The following is an 8,539-nucleotide window of genomic DNA, read 5'->3' as shown; positions in this document are numbered from 1 at the left end:
AGAAAAATAATCAAACTGACAAAATTGAGTGAAACTTATTACCTTTGATCTAGAAACTCTGGCCATGTCAAGTGCCTTGACATTTAGAGTGGTCTTTCTTACTCACTAGAAAATGAGAAAAAGAGAAATGACAATGGTATTTAGAAATATAGAATGGCAGATCACTTTATCTTATCGTAATTTTTATTGCTGTTATTAGGTGCCATTAAGTTCATTTTCAATCCACAGAGTTGTTCTGTGACAGTGGAATTGTTCCATAAGGCAGTTTTTGTAATCTTAATGAGAGCAAATTGCTAAATCTTTATCCCTACAACTGCCAATCTTCTGGTAGACAGCTGAACTTGGAAACATTGTACTACCTACCAAGACCCCTTCTTATAGCAATAACTACATAGTAAATGAAAGTGTTTCTCTTTCCTTTAGATAATTAATAGTCCATAAGAGAAAAGAATCAAGTGAAAAAAATCAGACCGTTAATGCATATTTCAATGTCTTACATTCTTTAAAAAAAACCCCAAACACATAAAACCCCTAAGGTAAACTTGTAAAGCTCACACATCTTTAGCTGTGTTACTAAATATTTAGAAGCTGCATTCTGAAAGTTTAGAGAGTCAAAATCCATGAAGTAATTATAGTTTCTGATTCAGAATTTAAATAAAGCATCAGCTGTTGTACTAAAATGTTGTATAAACTGTCTGCAAACAATGTGGTCTAAGTCTCATAATTTTGTGATACACACAATCTCAACTTTGACCACTATAGTCAGAGTTCTCCATTTTTTCCATTCAAACACTCCCTTTTTATTTCACTTCCTCCTAATAATTTTCTTCCATTTCCAATTTTTTCCTTCAAAATTTAGTGATATTTTGCCTTTCCTTGAGAAACTCTTTCCACAAGGAAATCTATTCATCAGAACTAAGATTTTCAGCCTTGGTTCTATTGTGAGTATGTAAGAGTTGGTAGATGTATATTTGATATATCCATTTGCATGCTAATTTTTTAATCAAGAAGTAAGTTTTAGCCTAAATAAACAAAATACTATGTTCTTTCTATAATCATATCCAAGTGAAGTTGAAATTTTCATGACATGACTACTCTAAAGTTACTCTTGAATTGTTTTTCATTTTTGGTGAACTTTTAAGTATATATAGAATCATTAAGAATGGAGTGACTACTTTCTCCATAATTGTGATACTGGAAAGAGCCCCCAAATGAGAAAAAGTTGAAATAAATATAACTTTCTTTTTGGTAAAACAAGGTTATAGTTTGTGGAACATAGCTTTTTATCCTATGGGATATTTTTAATTTCCATTCATCTAAGTGCTAAAGGATGCAAAAGCATTGCTTTTATTTGTAACAAGACAAATATCAAATGAAATATAAAAAGAAAGCTATAAAAATGCTACTGTCACAATGGAACCCACCATTATATTTGGAAGTGGCATGCATTTCACTCATTGTCAAATCTTTCTGCAAAGATTTTACAACTATTATGCAGTCTTTGAGTTTATGTGCACTTTGAGTGTGTGTGTGCTTTGCTTTTTTTTCCCTTCCAGGTCACAGGAAATAACTGATAATGGAAACAAATGTAACTTATGACAATTACTTTATTCTCCTGGGTTTTTCTAATTGGCCTCACCTGGAAGTGGTTCTCTTTGTGCTTATATTGATATTCTACTTTATGACACTGGTTGGAAACCTGTTCATCATTATCCTGTCATACCTGGACTCCCATCTCCACACTCCCATGTACTTCTTCCTTTCAAATCTCTCTTTTCTAGATCTCTGTTATACTACCAGCTCTATCCCTCAGTTGCTGGTCAACCTTCGAGGTCCTGAAAAGACCATCTCTTATATTGGTTGCATAATTCAACTGTACTGTTTCCTTGCACTGGGAGTCACAGAATGTGTCCTACTGGTGGTGATGTCCTATGACCGTTATGCAGCTGTTTGTAAACCCTTGCATTACACGGTCCTCATGCATCCTCGTTTTTGCCAGCTTTTGGCTGTGGCTTCCTGGGTAAGTGGTTTAATTGTCTCTGCAATTCATTCTTCTTTTACCCTTTGGGTACCCTTGTGTGGACATCGACAAATAGATCACTTTGTATGTGAAGTTCCAGCACTGCTGCGATTGTCATGTGTTGACATTCATGCTAATGAAATGACCCTCATGGTCATGAGTTCCATTTTCGTAACCATACCACTTATTCTCATTCTCAGTTCCTATGGTGCCATTGCCCGGGCTGTGCTGAGAATGCAGTCAACAGCTGGGCTTCAGAAAGTTTTTGGAACATGTGGAGCCCATCTTATGGTGGTATCCCTCTTTTTTATTCCAGTTATGTGCATATATCTCCAACCACCATCTGGAAATTCTCAAGATCAAGGCAAGTTCATTGCCCTCTTTTATACTGTTGTCACACCTAGCCTTAATCCTCTGATCTACACCCTCAGGAATAAAGATGTAAGAGGCGCAGTAAAAAGGTTAATGGGGTGGGAGTAAGGCCTGTTATAAAGAAATAAGCTGTTTTAGAAATTTTCTTTAAAGGGCTTTGTTCATCTAGGAAGGTGGTACTTTTGAGACTGATTTTCTTTTTTTAAAATCCGCCATCCACCAAGAACTTAGAAATTAAGCTTCAAATTTGCAGTTCTGATTAGTTACCTGATACACTGTTCTCCTGTGAATTTTGCAATGTCTAATTGTACTAATTTACTTACAAAGTTCATAAACATTGTTTTTCACACCTATTTGTTAATGTTGAAAAATTATTTTTGCATTGAATATATATTGCTGTTTGGTGTTAGCTCCCATCAAGGTGACTCTGACTTACAGAAACTCTATGTACAATAGAGGGAACCACTTCCAATCTTGTGCCATTTTTACAATCTTTGCTATGCTTAAGCCCACTGTGCAACCACTGTATCAATTCGTCTACTTGAGGACCTTCTTCTTTCTTTACTGATCCTCCAGTTTACAAGCATTTGCCAAGCTTCCCTTGCTCCAGGGACTAGCCCTTCCTTATAATACACCCACAGTATGTGCAACAAAGTCTTGCCATCTTGGCTCCAAGGGATATTTTGACTGCACTTCTTCTAAAACAGCTTGTGTGTTCTTTTGGCAGCTCATATGCTTCAGTTAATAATCTTCACCCACATCAGAATTCAAAGCTATCAATTTTTTTTTCAGTCTTACTTTTAATTGCCCAACTTTCAAATGTATATGAAATAATTAATAATAGCATAGCTTGAGTCAAATGTATCTTAATTTTTAAATGACATTCTCACTCTAGCACTTTAAAGAGGTTCCTGAGAGTGGATCTTCCCAGTGCAATAGCTAATTTTACTTTTTTGACTGCTGCTTTCATGTATGTTGCTTATGGATGCAAGTAAAGTAAAATCTTTGACAATTTATATCTTTTCTCTGTTTATTATGATGTTATTTATTGAACCATTTGTGAGGATTTGTTATTTATTTCTGTTGGAGTATAATCTATACTGAAGGCTATATATCTTTTAGCTTTATCAATAAGATATACATTAGGATTGTACATATTCAGCAAACCTATTAATGCATACGCTGGAAAAATAATTTGAGAAGTTGGAGATGACAATTGAGGCATCAGGATTGGAGGAATTTGTGATATCCAAATTAGCATCTGTGATATACAGATGATGCAACCTTGATTGTAGGAAATGAAGACTTAATGGATATATTCAACTTAAAGAGTAGTGCCACTTTGTTACTGTTGTTATTGTGTACCGTCAAGTTTGAACCCACGCATAGCTGACCTTCCAGTAAGTTTTCAGAGGCAATTAATCACAAGAAAGGAGATTACCTATCTTTCTCCTGTGGAGCAGCTGGTGGACTCAAACCATATGCCTTCAGGAATGCAGCCCAGCTTCTTGCTTCTAGAACACCAGAGCCACTTTAGCCAATTTTTGTAAAATTTCATATTTTGTATTCATTAGAGGCTGGTCTCAATGAAATTGTGTTTGTGTGTAACTTTGAAGTGATTATTTAAAAATATTTTATGTGTGAAAGATATTTTAAAAAATTTATCAATATGTTAATTTATTAAAAAGTCCTTTCATTTTTGTGTAGCTATCCTAATCTAATAAACAAAAATAAAATATAATTATACTGGTGAATTTCTTTTCAATAATCCTGACTGGTATCATTTTTAATGTATTTTGAGACTATTATTTATGGAAATAAATGTATAATTGTTGATTTTTTTCATTTTTTGAAAATTTTTTATTTTTTATTTTTTTAACTGTTGCTTTATTTTGATCTATTAGACCTTTTCATTATTTAAATTCTAAAAAAATCATTAATACCTACAGAAGAGGGAATGATATAGCAAAGACTCAATACTAATGGAGTTTTTACATTAAATAGACTCTAGCAAAAAATAAACAAAAAACCCCCAAAAAGTTACTGTGGCATAGAAACATAATTAATAGAATATTTATTATATGATGAACGGATCTATGACTGTTTCTTTAGCAGGCACAAATTCTTCTTTAATATAGTAATTCATATGAATAATTTATATGATGAATTTATCTATATATAATTGTCACATAACAGTAAAAATGTCTTCAAAATGTTTCATTTGTTCTTCCACCCGTTAATTTATTAATCTATTCATATTAAGAATTAAATGTCACTGATCATTTAACCCCTATCATGTCATAAGATTTTTATTTTTGTAAAATAGATTAGTATAGCACATTCTCTTGAGTATAATTAACTTTTCAGTGGAGGAAATGGTAATGTAAGATCAAAATAAGACCTATCTGTAAATGAAATACTTTGTCATTGAATGGAATGATAGTAAAACTATATGCCTTTAAAAACAAAGTTTAAAAAAGAACTTTGGTCATATATCTTGACAATGTGTTTAGGAGGATGATGTTATTAACTGAAACAAAACAATTAAAAATTGAGAATAGGTTTCATTAAGTTAGTGACATAGTGGAGATACCATAAACATTTTTTTTTTAAAAAAACCTTATTATCCATTTCTGGATGTAATTACAAATAAATGTTAAAAGGAAAATTGGCTCATATCTGTATATTTTCCACTCTTAGTGGGAGCTCTGGTGGCCGAGTGGCAAGAAGCTATTCTGCAATCTTGAAAGTACGTGGTTCGAGGCCATCAGCTACTCTGCAGAAAGATCGGCAATCTCCTGTGCAATTAACTGCCTCTGAAAACCTGCCAGGGGGTCAGCTATGGGTCAGTTCTGAATCTGTGGTACACAACAATAACATATAATGGTGGTAAAAAAAGTCCTGGTGGCTAAACAGTGATTAAGCTGGTAATGAAAAGTTGGCAGCTCAAATTCACTAGCTATTCTATACATGAGAAAGATGGAGAAATCTGCATCAGTACAGCCTTGGAAAATCCGTGGTATAGTTCATCCCTGGTAGAGGTGCTACATATGGGAATTAACCTGGTGGCAACAGGTTTTGTTCAGTGGTAGTTAACAAGGCAGATGAACCACAGCTAGGAATAAATCTATAATACTGGTGGTATCCAGACTATGAATGAATTCTGTTCTTAAATCAGTCTTTAATGTGCATGCACCCCAGAAGAGTTAGGAATGCTTTATATCTACTCTAAGTTAATCAGATGATTTCTCAGTATAGCATAGAGTGTGCAATTTAAAGCCTTGGAAAATCTACTGCAGGTTTAGTTATGAGTCTGTTCTGACTGGACAGCAATGGGCTTTTATATATTAAACAAACATTCAAGAGGCACTCATGCTTCCAACTAGGCTATACCTTGGGGCCAATTGCTTCTGAAGAGACAGTAACCTCTGCTGTTTTCCTCCCCCTCTATGTTCCTAGCCTGGTGGGGGGGGGGAAAGAAAGGAATGAAGATGGCAACCCACTACGGATGATTTCATGGATCTTGAAACTTGATCACAGCATCCCTCTGTATGTCTAAAGACACTATTGACTTCAGGATGAAGGGTAGAACATGATTTAGTCATAGTGGACAAGAGGGATGGCAGTTGGCCTAGCAGAGAGAAAGTCATGCTCCCAAGCCATAGCTGTGGGACTCTACTCTGTGGTCCTTGGGCCTGCCTTTAATTGTTTTTGGTGAAACATTCTTCTAGGTTGTGTATACAGAGGTAACTCGTGGTTGCTGTGAAGCCGAACACTGTGGCACTGATGAGTCAAATGCGAGAATGGTTACCCATGGTGGACAGAGTTTGGTGGAGCGCCCTGATTAAAACAAGCTTGGAAGCAGTAGTGGCTTCCACTTCCATAATAGCTTGCCTCTGGAAACCCTGTAAATGTGGAGAAAGGACTAAAGTTATACAGGTGTCTAGGACTTTCTTTCATAGGGTTGCTATGAGTCGCCTGCGACTTGATGGCACTTAACAACAACAACCTTTTGACTACACATTTTTTAAAAATTAAAAAAAAATATTTCATAAAATATCACATGCTTGGTATTTAGTTCAGGTATTTAGCAGCTGATACATAAACTGTTTATTAAAATGTAAATCTTCTAATGATTTAATAAGAGGGTAAGACAAGAGTAGATGAAGAAACATTCAGACTCTCTCTCTTACACACACACACACACACACACACACACACACACACACAGAGTAATTGATTACACAGAGAAAACTAGTTACTTCCAACCAATCCAACTACATATTCACAAGTTTAGGAAAGCCTTTAAGTTGTTGTCCATTTTTTTAATGTAAACTGGTCCTTTTGACCTATATATATTTCAACCATCCCTAAGAATGCATGACATTCTAGCATATATCTTTTTGCTCACCTTATTTTGAGAAATATTATTCCATAAAAAGCAAATATGAAGGAATATATATGAATTTTTAAAAAGCCACAGAAGGAGAAATTTTTGTGTGCAGATAATTATCTTAGAAATAGCTTCAGGTTACTGTTTAAAAGTGATATATGATTGGGTATTATGGTTATGACAAGAATCCAGAATGAAGGGTGCATAGTGGAGTGGACTCTGGGGGGATTGTATACCAATGAAAGAATTTTTCTTATACTTTTCAAAGAGAAGAGTTAACTATGGGGGGAGAGGTGTGGAAGGAGAAAAATGCAACGATGAATGGAAATCCAAAGTCTCTGTAAATGTTCATTAAAATTAATAATAAAAAAGGAAAAAGAAAAGAATAAATAATCAGAGAGAATGGTAAAAATTACAATAATAAAATAATAGATTAAATAAAATCCATTTAAAAAAAGAAAGAAATAGCTTCAGATTGAGGTTTTAAATTGATATAAGAACTCTAGACAGAAAAACAAGGATTAGGAAGATAATGCTATGAATATCTTGTCAATGTGCTACTTTTAATCTACTCCAGAGGACTCTTAAGCATTGTTTTTCCAGTGAATTATTTATTCTTATCCCAAATGTGTTAGAAAAAAAAGTTGCGTGAAACAGAGGTCCCCAAGTAAATGCTATGTTCAACTAGTCATCTACTGCACTGAGACTAGGAAAAAGTCTCTTGATAATTAAATTTGCTTTGAAGTTACCTCAATCAATTAAAAGAAAAGAAAATTTATCAAAATGGACACAACCCTTCCAACATTTGATTATGAGTTTTAAAAAGAATAAAATTAGAGTAGTGCTTATATGAATAGATAATTCTGGGGAACTTGGATTAAGTTCTTTGAGAATCTTCATTCATTCATTCTTAGAATACTTGAAATAAATCTCAATTATTTTTATTCATATTAATAAAGGAAGCAAAGGAATTGAAAGTGGAAGAAACTAGCAATCAATAATAGTAGTTTCTGCAATGAACAATCTAATGATAAAAACATGATGTAGAATAGTAACTAATTAGCATGTATTATCATAATGTGTGATGTGCTGTTACAATAATTAACTATTTCTGCCAACTATCAGTTTCAAACTTTGAACCTACACAGCGGCTCTGCAGGAGAAAGACCTACATATCTCTTCCCATAAAGATTAAGCCTAGATATCTTCTCCCACAAAGATTAAACCTACATATTCTTGTGAGGTAGGTCTTCCCTGTCCTATAGAGTCACTATATGCCAGAATCAATGCTAAAATAAAAAACACCACAAAACAAATGACATCAGATAACATAGATACAATAATTACAAAATGTAAAAGAAAATACAATATGTAAAATACATAAAATGTCAAAGAACAAGAAAAATCTCACAGATTAAGTGTTAACAAGATGTGAAACTTCATCTCACGTACTTTGGACATGTTTTCAGGAGATGCCTTTCTTTAGAAAAAGACATCATGATTAGAAAGTCAGAGGGTCAGTCAAAGAGAAGAAGACCTTCAAGGAAGTTGAAATAATGATTTTAACAATAAAACTCAAATACGTTAAAAATTATGAGAATGGTACAAGTAAGGTGGAGTCTAGATTAATTCTTCCCAGGGTCTCTATGAATTGCAGAAAATTCAACAGCACCTAACAACAGTAATAAGAGCTGAAAGTAAAGTATTTGGAAATGAATGCTTAGAAAATAAAGTCAAGAAAATGTTGATAATAA

At 33.8% G+C, this 8,539-nt stretch overlaps 1 pseudogene; it reads left to right on the top strand.

The window, feature by feature from the left end:
* Positions 1-1,573: 1,573 nt before the first annotated feature.
* On the top strand, positions 1,574-2,512 carry LOC102858284 (annotated as a pseudogene).
* The last annotated feature ends 6,027 nt before the right edge of the window (positions 2,513-8,539 follow it).

Source organism: Elephantulus edwardii, unplaced genomic scaffold (genome assembly GCF_000299155.1).
Source record: "Elephantulus edwardii isolate Elephantulus edwardi_28Jun2011 unplaced genomic scaffold, EleEdw1.0 scaffold00184, whole genome shotgun sequence".
In the NCBI taxonomy this organism is placed as follows: domain Eukaryota; kingdom Metazoa; phylum Chordata; class Mammalia; order Macroscelidea; family Macroscelididae; genus Elephantulus; species Elephantulus edwardii.
The sequence above is the reverse complement of the archived record's forward strand: the minus strand, read 5'-3'. Positions and strand labels throughout refer to the sequence as shown.